Below are 17,808 nucleotides of genomic sequence, written 5' to 3' on the forward strand. Positions count from 1 at the left end.
CGATAGCCTCGAGAGAAAATTTCTGAATGATTTATACACTGCTCATTGTATAATGCGCCATGATACTGATTTACACCTGGGCCCGCCAGTTGTTATTATTTGGCTACCATTTTATCTGTTACGATTACACATATCTGCAAATGTTTTGTTATCTTGAAATATTTAAGTGTTTTACAGTAATTTCTGTACACTGAATCCGAAAACTGTAGTCATTTTTTTCCATCACGTAAAGATTTTTCACAAAATTTCATATGTACTTTTATATAAATGAATCATTTTCTTTGAAATCGGATCACATTTTGTAATGCTTAAAACGCCGACGACTACTAGCTATAGATTTCTCTTGATCATTTGCGACGTAAGAGTTTTACCAATCGTTTTGGAACCCACGAGAAACTCTTATAATAATAAAAATGTTCATCATGGTAAAAACATTATGATTTGATCTAAGTAAATGTGTTCTTTTGTTTTTCTCGATTTCTAAAAACTCCTTACGAGCCAGAAAGAAAAAAATGAATATTACTTTCGAAATCTGAGTAACTAAATTATGGATAATCCGTTAGTAAAATCAAAACAACTTTTATGAAATTTAAATTCGCAGATCTGTGTTACTGGTCGTTTATCTAGACCTGTGTTATTAGTTGTTTCTAAGAGTCGATCACATCGATTAAGATAAGTTGTCTTTATTTGTTTGTTACACTCTGAACAAATTTGTATTGTATCTTTCTTTATAGTTATTACAGGATTAAATCCAATAATAATTTTTAGATTGAGTCGCCTCAATGTCAAATTCCTTGGCAGAAGAACGGCGTATTACTTTATCTAGTCAAATCGCGCAAGAAGCTACGTGTTTTCAAGGCCTAGGTCGGCTATGTGAAATAGTGTCAATGGCCTGATGCAAATTCACTTTATTATCATTACAGGCTGCACTTCTCAACCAATGGGATGTTATTAGTCGTACCAGGCACCGAGTACGAACTGGAAAACTTCGTTCATGTTATGCAAGAGATCCATGAAACGTGACAGTCCAAACACAGGAGGTAACCCTGGCTTAACCAGTAACGATGAACTATCGGTTGATGAGATGTTCGTTTTCGTTAAAATGTCACATTCACTCTCTGTCATTGGTCGGTACATAATGACGTCACAAGAGTCTTAGAAAGTCTCTCGTTGGTGGTTTGAACTATGTTTTATTATGGTAAAAAAATATGTTTTTTTTATAACTACATCTTATTGGATCACATAAAGATCTTAAATCTCCATGTGAGTTCAATAGTGACACAACACCTTGATCAGACCATTCAACAACTTCAACTTTTCAAGGGCATCTTAAACCAACCTGAAAACCTCTTGAAGATATTAACCGATTGCAGTATTACCCACTTCTCACAAAGATTTGGTTGACACAGGTGAGAGTAACTGTTTAGTAAATAGTTCATTTATAGAACACCAGAGTTGGAGCTTCTTTCCTCAACTATTCCTTTTATCTTTCTCGCCTCATCTTCAAATTTACAAAGAAACCAAAATAAAAAGGTGAATACTAAATTAAGTTATAATAAAATAAGCTCTCTAGTTTTTCATAGAGTTGAAACTCAGTAATAACAAGCTAGGATAATTAATGTATTCTTATGGTGAAAAATATTTAATAACAGATGCCAATTTTTGTTGCCATGATTGAAGTGCATTTCCAGTTTGTTCTACAAGTTATTGTAACGAGTTTTTAACATGTTGTATGTGAGAAACTAAATTTAAAACAGCGAAACATTCTGGATTGTTACTTTCTTTGATTTTAATGATAAACAAACATTTTGTTTGTTCAACTGTTGAGGTTTTGATGGAATATATATAGTAGCACTGTAATCATCTGCTGTCTTCAACGTAAGGCTACAGAGTTACACTCAAGCACATGATCCTTAGCAGGCCCTTAACGGGAATCCTAGTCAGAAATGCATACAAATCTAGTTCAAGTATCTACGTTACTCCTTGTCGCAAAGGGCTATAAACTCGTCAAGCTATCTCTGCCACTATAAGAAAACAAAGAAAACACATCCATTAAGTCACTATCTGTAAGTCATACCAACGGCTTGTTATTTGCTTTAAAATGTATAAATTGTAATAATTGTTCAGAAAAATACTGACATTTTGATAATCTTAATACATTTTAATTGATATTTTCCAAACGTTGTTCAAAGACGTCAAATATTATTTAATAACAGTTTACTGAAATGTCTCGTATCATCAACATGTTACCCAATGCACATATCGTAACGAAATGTTTTATTTCAGCATGACTTAGTTTTATATGAAATGATGGAACACATACCCTTCTTATAGAATGTCTTATAGAATTGTTTTAAACACAGAAGAGATAGTTGCTTGTCTTTCGTAGCCAGTTTATAATACTCTGTACCACGGCGACACTCAATATGTAACTCTGTGATAGAGAATATCCCCAGCTTCGTTCGGATAACACAAAACACTTTGTGCTACTGTGTTACAATCCGCAATTTAGTTCAGGTAATACGTAACTCTCTGCAGTATTGTGCTATACAATATTCCTAGGTTAGTTTAGATAATACGTAGACTTTGTAGCCCTTCATTTCTGCAGTATCAGCGAGTAATACGTAACACTATGTAGCATTGTGTTACACAACATCCACAGGTTAGTTTAGGTAGTACGTAACACTTTGCAGCACTGTGTTACACAATAGCCATAGGCAATACGTAATAATTTGTAACTCTATGATTCACATTATCTGCATCTTGCACAAAATATTTTGTAACACAGTATTTCACAATATCAACAGATAATATTCAATATATGCAGATACTACGTAGCTCTTTGTAACACCGTGTTACACAATATTCACAGATTAAAGGTAAGATAGTAATTTGTGTTTGGACACGTCAGGAAATTTTATAAGAAGTATATATGATATATAACTTACTTGGATAATTTTAATACAAATAAATTACTCTCAATGCCAAAAATATTGAATAATGTACTTGGATAAGAATTTGTCTCTTTTTGAATGTTATGTAATTAACTAGTTCTGTTAAAATTCATCACGCGTATAATTATATTCTGACCCTATATCTGTCCTCAGTACGTTTCTACATACCTACAGAAAAAATATACAGACTCTTAATCAAGACACCTCAGTGTCGAGCACAACTCATCAGATGTATAATCATTAATTATCTGTCGTTAGTACATTCCAACATACCTATAGAAAAATATACAGACTTCTGATAAAGACATCGCGGTGTCGAGCACAGCTCATCAGATGTATAATCATTAATTATCTGTCGTTAGTACGTTCCTACATACCTATAGAAAAATATACAGACTTCTGATAAAGACATTGCGGTGTTGAGCACAGCTTATCAGATGTATAATAATTAATTATGTGTCGTTAGTACGTTCCAACATACCTATAGAAAAATATACAGACTTCTGATAAAGACATTGCGGTGTTGAGCACAGCTCATCAGATGTATAATCATTAATTATCTGTCGTTAGTACGTTCCAACATACCTATAGAAAAATATACAGACTTCTGATAAAGACATTGCGGTGTTGAGCACAGCTTATCAGATGTATAATAATTAATTATGTGTCGTTAGTACGTTCCTACATGCATACAGAAAAATATACAGACTGCTGATAAAGACATTGCGGTGTTGAGCACAGCTTATAAGATGTATAGTAATTAATTATCTGTCATCGGTACATTCCTGCACAGTGTAGTAAAATATAAGGACTTATGATAAAGACATTTCAATGTTGAGTTTTGTTTTTCTTACTTAGGTCTAACCAACGCCAAATTATGAAAAATTCGTATCCTTTCCTGCCTTTGTTCTAATGTTGGAATCAATTGGTCATTGATCAGTGTGTTACAATGCCAGACATTTGTCTCAGTCATGAGTGGCTAAAGATTCAGTTTCTCTCTTTCTTTTTTTTTTAGATGTTTATATACGTTTAAAAGTATTTCTTCACGGGATTTCGCTGCCTCCACCATTACAATATCTGTTAATTTTCGGGGACTTAGACTTTCTGCACAAAGCTACGCAGCAAACCACGGCGCATACCCGTCCCTAATTTTGAACTGATAGTATAAGAAAAGGTTACCCATCGCTAATTTTTGAGGTACTGTTGTTTGACTAAATAGAGGGATTTTACCGTCACTTTTATAGCGTACACATGGCCCCAATGTATATAGTGAGTTGTTTTGTTTATGGTGTTTGTTTATTTTTTAGGGCAACTGACGCGAGACATAAACCATCGGACTGACAGTCAGGGCAAACTAATGACCAGACCACGCCCAATACATATGCTTAAAGTGACATTCACTATTCATTGACAGCTAGAAGAGTTTTTTGTGGCTTAATTATTTTTATTTATTTATATTTTTTTTTAGTTTTGAAGGTCTAAAAGTATTCTTTTTTTATCCATCTCTTTAAAAAAAAAGAACCCAAAGTCACGACGTCAGATAGAAGCAGAATCGCGCCATCTACCCAATCTCCACACTGTCGCGACCCATCGTTTTAAGGTTGGCTGCTCACAGTTAAATTGCTGTATTGTTTATCTATTTCGTTTCCTTTGCCTTAACCTATTGGATGACCCAAAATTAGTCTGGACAATGACGATATCAAGGTTTTTTCTTCTTCTCCTGTTTTAGGTCAAACTCTCTCTAGTTTAAATGACTCTGGATGCCCATAGAACGTACTTGGGTCGAGGAGAAGTGTTCAAAACGGAAACTTTCAGCGATCCACCCACAATTTAAGTCATTCACCTTGCTTCGCCGGGTGGAAAGTAATAAATGTACTATTGAAAGGTGGATGAGCAAGGATCAGTAGGCGGAAAAAGCTAAAATATTTACCTATCTACAGCTCAATACACGGGAACAGTTTTTATGTATAAAGTATAAGTACTAATTTCTTCGATAACATTACACACTGGGTGTTTTGATAAAAAACATTTAATTAAGATGTTATACAGTGTAGTTACCTACGATTTAATTAGCGTACATAAAAACAATGAATTTTTCAAACTTACACGAGTTTAAGCAAGCTTGAGTTACATGTATCTATGGCAATCAACGAATGAAATGTCTGTTAGTGACGTGACTGAATTCTGTACCGATATTAGCCACGCACTCGCGCGCAAATAGTTGAAATTAAAATAGGTTTAAATTCACGGAATATGTGTATGTATTTAAAATATCAAATTCACAGTGAAAAATGTTTTATAATACACAATCGAAGGCCCAGCATGGTCAGGTGGTTAGGGTTTAGAATTGAGGAAGATGATTGTTTGTTCTGAATTTCGCGCAAAACTACACGAGCGCTATCTGTGCTAGCCGTACCTAATTTAGCAGTGTAAAACTAGAGGGAAGGCAGCCAGTCATCACTACCCACCGCCAACTCTTTGGCTACTATTTTACTAAAGAATAATGGGATCGACAGTTACACTATAACACCCCAGCGGCTGAAAGGACGTGCATGTTTGGTGTAACGGGGATTCGAACCTTCGACTCTCAGTTTACGGATCGAGCGCCCTAACCACCTGTTCCATGCTGGGCCTTAAGGAAGATGAAACCGGTAAAAGAGTAAGAGGTCTCTACGCTGGCTCAATTCTATACGCAGAGAAGCAGTCACTGTACATTTCAGCCAGCGATATATATCACACCTCTACACTGAGTAATTCGACTGATTGTTGATCTAACAACGTGTTTTGTTTCTCAAATGAATGCTGTTAATAAGTAACCTATAATCGCTTTGTTTTCTTACTTAACCATTTTATTCTGTTCAGTTATATTCAAGTACATCTGGCATTTTAACTGACAAAAGCGAAAGTGGTTCCGCCCTCTGGTTTTAAGGTCCACGGTTCGAGTCCTTTAAACAGCGTATCTTACAGCTACCCACCTAGAGACGGCAGCAAATTAACAGTGGAAACGTGGAGTTAGAATTAATTAAAAAGTAATTTGATTAAATGATTAACAAGGTTAGATGATTACGTGCTATCAGTTAATGCTAACAATGCACGTGAGATACTCAGACATACAGAATTTAATCCGTAACTTTTGAAAGTATCATACTGCCTACATAAATAGAGTTTCATAGAATCTTTCGTTTCTTAGCTTTCTGCCCAACTGAGGAATTCTGGCATTGAACGAAATGTTTATTGGACAAGTGTTTGTGGAAGACAAACGATGGAACAGAAATACTATTTTATAAACATCTCTGATATTCAGCCGTAATGGGTAACGTGACAAGTAATATTCGCGTGAGGACATCTGCAACTAACCTGTTTTATAGCTATTTTTACGCCTGTTGGTTATCCATTGACGTTTAAACCGAATCTTTTAAAGTATTCGTCTTCGTTTTAAAAAGTCACGGGTTCGAATCCCCATCGCACCAAACATGCTCGCTCTTTCAACCATGGAGGCGTTTTAAATGTTACGATTAATCCCACTTTTTGTTGGTAAAAGTGTAGCCCAAGAGTTGGCGGTGGGTGGTGATGACTAGCTGCCATTTCTCTAGTATTACACTGCTAGATTAGGGATGGCTATCGCAGCTTTGCGCGAAATTCAAACAAACCAAGCACATAGTTTTAAAAAAGTGCCACAACGGAAACGTGCAGAGAGCTACTGAATGAATTCGAACCTTTGGCACGACTCATCCCCTCTCACGTACATAGGTTCTAAAAGCTGTGTTTTCTTGATTAGTTTTCAAACAGTACTCTATGAATGTTTACCATCTGGCACTGAACCTCATCTTCTAACTCTTGAAGACAGTGTTCGTTGTGCCAACTTCAAACTAAACAGTTTTGATTTTGCTGTTTACCCTCAACCGTTATTTGACGGTAACAGTGAAACTTTAAAAAAGCGTAGTCCCCACTTGAGATACACTCGTACATAAACCACCACACTGTGTGCATTCTTTCCACCTTTCCTGTTTGAACTAATCCCTTCGTAACAAACTAAACCTTTCAGGGGTGTATAGATCATTAATCTTTTAAGTAATGAATTACATTTATACCCTTCAACATTTATATAACTTTTTTATTAGCGTATAATATATTTTAATAAATAAAGTAAGTACAGATGAAACAAATGAGGGAATGTTTGTGTATATTGTTATAAATGCAGAATTAAACATGAGTCAACGTGTTATAAAATATGCTTTGAACTTGTGTAAAAGTGTATATTGTATCCAACGAGATTAGAAACAGTGTACATAACAAGCATATGCAAAATAAACAACATAAAAACACAAAAAATGCATTTACATTTGAATAAAAGCAATGGAGTTCTACATTTGTATTGTTCCCTTGAAAAGTTGGTCAACGCATCGCATGACTATAACTCAGTTGCTATGCCCGTTGCCAAGCATGCATACATCGCGTGCATGCGACTATTCCATGAAAAACAACAACAACGTGCATTTATATTTGACAAAAATAAGAACAACAATGAATTAGAATCGTTCTAGCCATTAATACGATAAAACTGACGCATGACAGTCAACTCACTGATATATAACACCCCACCTATAGGTTTATAGCATCTCACCTATTGAACTATAACACTTCACCAGCAGAAGTGTGCATAGTATCCAGCTATACAATAGTGAACTATAATATCTAACCCTTTGCTATGATTGTTCAATTTATTTTATATGTCAGGAAACCTGAATTCCGAATTTTAGAGATTATTTAACCTCTTGGACGAAGATTCGATATCCAAGACATGAAACTAGCAAAGATAAAGCAGTACCACTTTATTATCTTTACTTATGAATGTGACGGTCAATCCCACTATTCGTTGGTAAAAGAGTAGCCCAAGAGTTGGCGGTGGGTGGTGATGACTAGCTGCCTTCCCTCTAGTCTTACACTGCTAAATTAGGGACGGCTAGCACAGATAGCCCTCGAGTAGCTTTGTGCGAAATTCCAAAACAAACAAACAAAGCTTTTAATAACATTACGAGGAATATTTCGGTATCAGTAACCTGAATCGTTTGTTTTTCTTTCTTCTTGAAGCTATGCAGTGAGTTTCAATTCTGACAAAAGTTAAAAAGACTATTACAATGTTAATAATATTTTAAAACAATTCATGTAAAGTATTTTTATACTAGTGATTTCAAGGTCAACGGCAATATCTACTTTCTCGTTGACAAAAAAACCGAGTTTACAGTTTGACTTACTTCAATTTCATTTGAACAAGTCGTGTTAGATTGTTATTTTTCAAATGTAAAATAAGTCTTGTTTTTCTGTAACACTAACGGTTTGGAACTTATTTAAAGTTAATTCAATATATGAACAATTTTATTTTGCTAGCAACTTCTGTAAGTTATGTTTTGTGCGTGTTTTTTCTAATAGCAAAGTCACATAGGGCTATCTGCTCAGCCCACCGAGAGGAATCGAGCCCCTGATTTTAGCGTTGTAAATCCGGAGACATACCGCTGTACTAGCGGGGGGCCGTAAGTTATGTATTACATAGGTACTTGTAAGATTAACGTTGGTTCATTTAAGTTAGGCTAATATTTTCTTTTTTTACTGTAATGTTACTTAAACTTTTCCAAAGATTGAATTCAGAACCACGAATCGCGAGGCCCGGCATGGCCAGTTGATAAGGGCGCTCGACTCATAATCTGAGGATTGCAGGTTCGAATCCCAGTCACACCAAACATGCTTACCCTTTTTAGCCGTTGGAACGTTATAATGTTACAGTCAATCCCACTACTCGTTGGTAAAAGAATAACCCAAGAGTTGGCGGTGTGTGGTGATGATTGGCTGCCTTCCCTCTAGTCCTACACAGCTAAATTAGGGACGGCTAGCGGAGATAGCTCCCGTGTAGCTTTGGGCGAAATTGAAAACAAACGAACATGAATCTCATTAACAATGTCAACTTTTTTTATTAATTAATAATAAGAAAAACGATTTGAAGTCTCCCCTTTGTCCCCTAAACCTCTCCACCATCTCAGAAACTGACTTTGATCTAAGTGAAAGGCTCAATTGTCCCAGATTTTACCTTTTTCCAGTTAATTACCAACTTTGAATGAAGGTTGTTTTGTTTTTTTACTTCGTTGTGTGACTCAACAAGTTATACTATTCCTTGTTTGCTTGTTATTAAACGCAAAACTACACAATGGGTTATTTTTGCCGTGCTCATCACGGGTATATCATTCCACTACTCTTATGAATTCTTCGCCTTGACTAGCCGAGAATGTATCACGTGTAATGAAACATTTGAAATGTTGCCTTGTAAAATTGGTCAACAGACAGCATGACTATTGCCTTGTTGTCAAGGCCGTTGCCATACATGCGTGACGTCGCGTGCGTGCAGCTCGTTCCAGCACCAAAACTTTGCAGACGAACATTTTTGCAGCACAAGTGAAACACACTCGTTTATCTAAACCTAATTACAGACATATCATTAAAATAGATGTGAATATATCTGACGGCGTTAGGTTTAGTTACTCACAGATGAAGAACTGCAGAATCATTTTGCAGAAGATAATGATAAGAGTAATAAAAATATAATTAAAGAAGCTGTAAAAACATTAGAAGAATTCTACAGTATACGGAGTGCGAATGTGGGAAAACAATATAAGAAATCTCGCCAGCATTCTATACACATTTTATGTCGAATTAATAATCAGCAGAATGTATTTAACTTTCGTGAAATGAGATGAAAAACTTCAACAAAATTTCACAATTTAAAATTTACAAATACGTCGGAGAATGTAGGATAATTATACTTTGTGTCAGCGCTAATTAATTAGAGTTTAGTAAAGCTGAAAATGGGAGGAAGGTAGAGCGAACAATTACCAGTTTCGAGCAACAGATCACTTATGGCCCTTACAGCCATTCAGTATTTGTATATTAATATCGGACAGCAAAAAATAAACAATTTTTAGTTCATCAAAACCCCAAGTTCTTGTGATTTTTGTGCCTTTTTTTTTGCGATATATTCTCTCGCCTCGCCTCAAACGTGAATCCTAGGTCTAACGCACGCCAGGGAAGTCTTCTATCAAATGAGATAAAGGGATGGCTCAGTATTACTTCTTAATAAACAACTTTTTAACAACTCAAACGGCTCGGCATGGCCAAGTGGTTAAGGCACTCAACTCGTAATCCGAGGGTTGCGGTTCGAATCCCCGTCTCACCAAACATGCCAGCTCTTTTAGCCGTAAGGGCGTTATAAAGTTACGGTCAATCCCACTATTGGTTGGTAAAAGAGTAGCCCAAGAGTTGGCGATGAATGGTGATGACTAGCTGCCTTCACTCTTGTCTTACACTGCAAAATTAGGGACGGCTAGCGCAGATAGCTCTCGTGCAGTTTTGCGCGAAATTTAAAAACAAAACAAAACTGCAGACAAGAGCAGAGGCATCTTTGTAATTTGATTTCCAACTGAGAAGAAAAAAGTACTACACCATAAGTAACATACTGTTGGTACTCATAAAGATCACGTTTTGAACAAGTACATTTTTTGAAACTCTCCATCATCGAGTTTTTACGATTGCTTCGATAACACACGTGAAATCACCTTAAATGGAAAAAGTTTGGTTTGTTTGAAAGTTTGCGCAAAACTACAGGAAGCCAATCTGTGTTAGTCGTTCCTAATTTAGCGGATAAAGACTAGATGGAAGTTGAGCCCCTTAACCACCTGACCTAAGTAGAGAAAACATTCTTAGTCTTAGTTTGGTTTGTTTTAAATTTTTCGCAATGCACGAGGGCTATCTGCGTTAGCCATCCCTAATTTAGCAGTGTAAGACTAGAGGGAAGGCAGCTAGTCATCACCACCCACCGCCAACTCTTTGGCTACTATTTTACTAAAGAATAATGGGATTGACCGTTACATTATAACACCCCAACTGCTGAAAGAACGTGCATGTTTGGTGTAACGGGGATTCGAACCTCGGATTACGAGCCGAGTGCCTTAACCACCTGACATGCTGGGTCTTTTTACAAGTAAACAAGAACAACTGTCAGGAAATTTATAAATATATATAATATATATTGTTAGTTTTTTCTATAAAGTTTCTTATTGTAGAAATTCTATTGGAAAAGAACATGTTTTAATTATTATTATATGTATTTATAGCCTAATTTTAAAGTATTTACTCTGAATTTTTTTTCAAAACTAACAAATTTGATCACGGAGAAGGTTTTATTTTCACTTTAGATAAGTTTTAAAATGTATGAATAATTGACAGAATATCTAATTTTAGAAAGCTTTTATCATTGGGTTATTTTCTCTTTTTTTTGGTCAACACTGATTTGTAAAGACACATGATAAAAAGTTACTCATGTCATACATGTGTTCTATAAACGATAGGGCCACTCGAAAAAATGCTTCCGCCAAAGTTTTCCTGGATCACCCAAAGTATTCTTCTATAAGGCTTTTTTCTCTTTCAATATGTCGTAATTATAGATTACACCCACATTTCTAGCAAACTGGGTAACAGTGCTGCCCTTGAATGCATAAAATGTTCTTAAACATGCGGACTTTGACCGCGGAAACCGAGTTCACAGAAAAAGAAAAGTACTCCAATGGATAGAGAGAGCCCCCTTGTGGTGCTCTCGATAAACGTCTTCATGATCGTTAGACTTCCTGCTGTTAGGACAGGTGTATAGGAATTTGAGTGACGACACATTTTGCTGCAGGGATGGGTTGAAATAAGGAAACTTCTAGATGAAGTTTACGAAGTGTGAACCTCCCGAACCACACCTTTCACTTGGCAACAAAATCGCGAAGGAGAGAATTAATTGAGGTAGTCTGTGAGGAAGTCGTCTGACATTTTTGTTTTTTAACAAGATAATATTTGTACACTACAAACTTTTACAAAATTATGTCGCTCCATCTTCACCATCGAGAAACACAAAACGTCAGAAAATATCAAACCGATGCCAGGAAGCTTTGAAACGTTAACTTCCGTTTACTTTGAATCAAAATCAAACGTTATTACTATGGAAGTGAAATTGAGAGGCTTTAAAGCGTTTACCCCTGTTTTCATTTATTCAGGTTGGAAGTTATTATTGTGAAAAGAAAAAGCTTCGAAGTGTAATATTTAGTTTCATTCATTCTAAACAAGAAGTTATTAGTGGTGAAGATATATTAAGCTGTGAGTTGTGATTCCAAAAAAAAATGTGCTAAGAGGCAATGAAAACTTAATTTCCGTTTCATTCATTCAACACCTGAAGTTATTACTTTTGATGAAATATTATTGTTACTTTCTGTTCTTATTGGTTCGAGACTGCATTAATGTTTTTCTTTTAAATAAAAAACTTTGTTAAGCCTAAGCTTTCAGTATTTATGCCTCTGAAGAAGGCATGTTACCGGCTGGAAATATTAGGCTTAATATATCTTAATTCTGCTTTTATCATTGCGTTTATTATACACTTCTAGTTCTCTCCATACTTGTTTGTTCTTAAGCACAAAACTACATAATGGGCTGTCTGTGCTGTGCCCACCACGGAGCATTATATGCAGTCAAATTTAGTGATAGGCCACTGGATGACTTTTCCTTCCTCTGAAGTTGGTTTTACCCGTTTGATCTCCTTCATCGAATCCAACTTGACATCGTAGTTGCCGATCCTTTATTAGGGCTATCTCCCTAACGAAATAATTACCTTTGAAGGTCGAGTAAATTAAACCAAACTTAGGAATTTGCGTGAATTACATTGTTGTTTTCCTTATACTAAATTAAACTTCATTTCGTTAAGTACAGATTCATTGAGGACATTTTAAAGCCACGGGTGCGAAGCTGCGAAGGGTATTGTGCATTTGAAACGTTATGGGACAAGTCTTTTTAAAAGTGATTCCTCGTAGTTTTAAAACTCTGGGGGAATCAGTGTCTGTTACTTTGGCAAATGTCAAATACCGGAAAACGGGAGTCGGTAAATAAGTTCTTATTTGTTTAATAACCTCAGTAGGCTTACGAACGTGGCCTTAATGAGTTACTCTTGTGATATTCGAATGCATTAAGCCACTTGGAAGTGTTGCAATGTTCAATCATACACACACAATACACATACTGTGATGTAGGTACGATAGTGGTGCTATCTATGAAGTACGTTCAATAAATTTGCCGTTTTTTATTTTTTAATATTTCAATTTTAGTTTATTTGTTTTAGTTACATTTAGAGAATGATAAGATTTTATATATTAAAATGAGTATAATAAATACGAGATTAGGTTTCATCAAGAAAATATTTATAGAAAAAGTCGATTAATTTTAAATTTTGCAATGAATTATTTAAAACATTTCTAAGCTTTAAATACTAAAGTATTTTACACACGGCTCTTATAACTCTATGACAGTTTATTTTGAGCGATGATTAAAATCACAAGATCTCCAATCTTGGAAAGTATGCAGTGTAGAATTAACCGAAAGAAAGTTAAACGGTCTTATTCGCCAGTAGTAAAACACATCTGTCATGTGTTTTGCTAAACAAAGGATTAAGAATGACTGTGTGGTTACTTAGACCAGCATAATTTTATTTATAAGATATTTTTGTTGTTTTCCACATAACTCATAGGCATTAGCCTGTAGGACACAAAAGATAGATCTGAAATGCTATCTGCACACGCCTTTGATTTTGAATCAGCAATTGATAAGTTGTGAGGAACGTGTGGAAACAAACATCTGCAGTTTATTGATTTCAATCAGAAATTTTAGTCGCTGTTGATATGTTAACAATAGGTAATATGTTAACAATAAGTAACTTAATCTACGGCCACCCACAACATGTGAACGTCGTAAAAATCATGGTATCATGTGCAATTAGTAGCCCTTCGTATTCAAAACATCAGAGAAACGACATACAGTTTGACATTTTTAACTATTCAAAGGGAAAGCAGGTCATGTCACGTGACAACACTTCGATATTTCTATATGCAAAAACGGCTCGTTTGGGTTGAGAAAATATTTTACATAGAAGAGCGAACAACGTCAGGTTCACACGATGGCGATGACCGAAGAAGGTCGAAACGTTGTTCGCTCTTCTATGTAAAATATTTTCTCAACCCAAACGAGCCGTTTTTGCATATAAATTTCTCAACAAGTGGGTTTCTCGACATCACTGATTATTACTTCGATATTTCATCAACATCAGAGACGAAGTTAATTTCCGTGATTGACACTAGAGGCCGACGGCTCAGCAACGCCAAGCTTTAAAAGTTTAGAGACTTACAACTTCTCATAAATGATTGACGGTTCAATACAGCTTCGTAATTAGTTGAGACATCATTACCAGCCTTATGTAGTGTCGTAAATTAAAATACGTGTATACCGTAGAAATTCATGAAATAAGTATATTAATTTAATGACAGAAGCCGCGGCTCTTAAGGTTATGGATAGAATTCCTTTTTTTATGATTAAGGACGGAATCCACTTTAACATCAGGGATTGAATCCCAAGGTTAGGACGGAATCTATTTTAAGATCACTGATAAAGTCCCTTTTTCTACACTCTACTTTTTACCTCTAACACACAGTAAACAGCGTAAGAAATAGCAAATGTAAAAATTACATATTTTTATAATAACAAAAAAGTATAAATCCAGCACGTCGAGTGTATGAACTTCGTGATTCTAAAGTTTATATAATACACGTATCTAAGGTGTATGGTTTCTCGTACACTTAACGTTGGGTGCCATATATTTCGTACAAGTTCGAAACATGTCACACAACCAGAATTAAAAGTTTACATTCTTTGTTACTTAGTGTCTGAAACTAAATTTTGTAGTCGTAGTTAGGAATTCTATGTCAATATTTATAGGTGTTATTTGGTTCCAGTAAGTGACTGAACAAAAGATTATTTTTTTCATATTACTCATGGGTACTGGCTTGTAAGAAACAAAAAATAGATCTGAAATGATTTTGAGCCAGAAACTAATAAATTACGAGTAATGTTTGAAAACAAAGATTTACAGTTTACGTGATGTGATTTCGGTCACAAATTTTAGGCCAGCTAATTAGATACGTATATTTTTTCTAAAAGGCTGTAACATATCGTGCTAAAGAAACACACGCTTATGCTCACATTGTGAAAAAAAATCATAAAATACTCTCTCAGAGGTTGTTTATAAGTTTATTAGTACATAGATTTAACAATAAATATCTTAAATACTAGATATGGGTCAAAGATTATCACAGTAATCGTTTCATAATATGGTTAATAAAGGGGTAAAAACACGATTTGAAAACCGTTATTTTCATCAAAATATTGTTCTGTGGTATATTTGGCACTATTTTTTCTGATTTCATCACATCGTCGTGATGTTGGCTCACGGCGCAACAAGATACTATCAGAGTATGAAGTCCCTATATTATTACGTAATTCAGCAGGTGGTGTATAATTGAACTTTGATGATGGCCATGAGAAAATATTTATAATTAGTTATAATTTCCCTTTTTTAATTATTATTTTAAATGATTGATTTTTTTTTTGCAATAATAAGCCATTACGTTGATACGCAGGTGATTACTAGCTATGTTATTATTTTAAGGCATTGATAAATAATTTTCAGGCTGAAACCGATTTCTTTATTAAATGGAGCGTAGCAATACGTGGACGTAAAGGTTACGACTCTCCAATCAAGCCTCCAATTTTGTGTATTTGAAAAAATTAGTTTAAAATACAGTATTTATACATTTTACCCAATCTTGTATTTCAACTCTCTCTATATATAGGAATATACATCAGTTTAGTGCCACCTCTGGAAATAAAAATAAAACATTTATTGTTTAAAATATTTATTTAACGATATTAGTTTTGTTTCCGCAGTAATAAACAAGGAAACGAGTTTTAGCAACTTGCAGAAATTCAGCTTTGGAAAATAATTTGCGATAACTAAATTTAAGTGCAAATCGGTCCAACGAAACAGGAGTAGTTGCGCGGTTTCCAGCCTATCATCACTACTTGAGACGGTTTAGGAACTTCCCCGTTGCCACGGTAGATTTATATATATTTTTTGAAAACAGTTTGGCTAAACTTAGTGAAACTTAATTTGCATTATTTCGTGCTTTGGTTTATAAGATGTAATTAATTTAGTTTTAACTGACGGAATGTCATTACCCCTAAAAGCTGCAATAGCCTTCCCTTCTCCTGCCACCTTGCAGGCACAGATGGAATTAACCTAAATCTCAGCAAGTCCAAGCCTCCAATGTGAGTTTATTAAATATTTCGACCTTAGCACGTGTGCAAAAGGTCACTGTGATGCCTATTGCACAATAAATAGAATGAATTGCCCCATATTCTATATTTTCTTAACAAAACACGTCTGTAACAGGAAAGCAAACACGTTGCTGAAACGTTTATCTTATTTGAAAGTGTTATTAAAGCACAAATCACTAATAATGTAAATTCATATAACATTAACAAAGTAGTTCCTATTTCTCACTTCTCCGTTGATCACTCTAGTGTATTTTTTCTTTTCTACACACTTTTTTTCCTTTCCCAAGGATTTAATATTCTTCAAACACAGTGGATCCACTTCTGCTTATTGAATCTATTAAAACATTAAGCTTTGGAATAGTGAATACGTTATAAGAGCAGTCCAAGAGTAGGCATTTGGTTCTATTGTCTAGCTTTGTGAATTCTAATCTGTCACTTCAAAATTAATGACAACAAATGCAAAAATCTACAAACAAATGAAAACGTACCGGTAAACTAAAGTTTTCGCATTTTATCTTCACTTTAATCGGATAGATGTTGGCGTTATATTTCAGTGCAAAGCTACACAATGGTTATATACACCTTATTCACCACGGGGAACTGAACCCTGGATTTCAGCGCCGTGATTCCGTCAATTAACTGATTAGGGTAGAGTTATTAATGCAGTAATGCAAAATTAAGCGTTTTAATGTGTTTTTTTTATAATAAAAATAACAAGTGATTACTACAGCACATTTTAACATGTTTCCGTGTGATATATCACATCATTAAACTCAAATAATCTAAGAGTGGGGTGTACAAAAAACCATATTTATTAAAGGGAGCGTAGTTGCAACAAGTTTGGGAAAGCTGTCGTATTTGTTTGTTTGTTTCTTTAAATTTCGTGCAAAGCTACACGAGGGTTATCTGCGCTAGTTGTCCCTAATTTAGCAATGTAAGACTAGAGGGAAGGTAGTCAGTCATCGCCACCCATCGCCAACTCTTGGGCTACTCTTTAATCAACGAATAGAGGTAATGACCGTCACAATATAACTCACTCACGGCTAAAATGGCGAGCATGTTTGGTGAGATGGGGATTCGAACCCGCGAATTACGAATTGAATGCCTTAACCACCTGGCTATGCCGGGCTTCAATATGTTAGGATGATGAATGTTACTCACAATAGAGGCCCGGCACAGCTAGGTGGTTAAGGCATTCAATTCGTAATTCGCGAGTTCGAATCCCCATCTCACCGAACATGCTCGCCCTTTCAGACGTGGGGGCGTTATAACGTGATAGTCAATCACACTATTCGTTGGTAAAAGAGTAGCCCAAGAGTTGGTGGTGGGTGGTGATGACTACCTACCTTCCCTCTAGTCCGGCCCGGCATGGCCTTAAGGCGTGCGACTCGTAATCTGAGGGTCGCGGGTTCGCATCCCAGTCGCGCCAAACATGCTCGCCCTCGCAGCCGTGGGGGCGTTATAATGTGACGGTCAATCCCACTATTCGTTGGTAAAAGAGTAGCCCAAGAGTTGGCGGTGGGTGGTGATGACAAGCTGCCTTCTCTCTAGCCTTACACTGCTAAATTAAGGACAGCTAGTATAGATAGCCCTCGAGTAGCTTTGTGGAAATTCCAAA

General features: G+C 35.6%; 1 protein-coding gene across 2 annotated transcripts in view; it reads left to right on the forward strand.

The window, feature by feature from the left end:
- Window positions 1–1,014: 1,014 nt before the first annotated feature.
- LOC143224971 (uncharacterized) overlaps window positions 1,015–17,808 on the forward strand; it is a 29,600-nt gene continuing 12,806 nt past the window's right edge. Inside the window, exon 1 of one of the 2 annotated variants that reach the window (XM_076453536.1) lies at window positions 1,015–1,409. The gene's annotated coding sequence lies outside the window, so the exon portion shown is untranslated. Of the gene's footprint in view, window positions 1,534–17,808 lie in introns of both variants that reach the window. The other variant, XM_076453537.1, reaches the window with a different exon arrangement.

This window comes from Tachypleus tridentatus, chromosome 9 (genome assembly GCF_004210375.1).
Source record: "Tachypleus tridentatus isolate NWPU-2018 chromosome 9, ASM421037v1, whole genome shotgun sequence".
Lineage (NCBI taxonomy): Eukaryota > Metazoa > Arthropoda > Merostomata > Xiphosura > Limulidae > Tachypleus > Tachypleus tridentatus.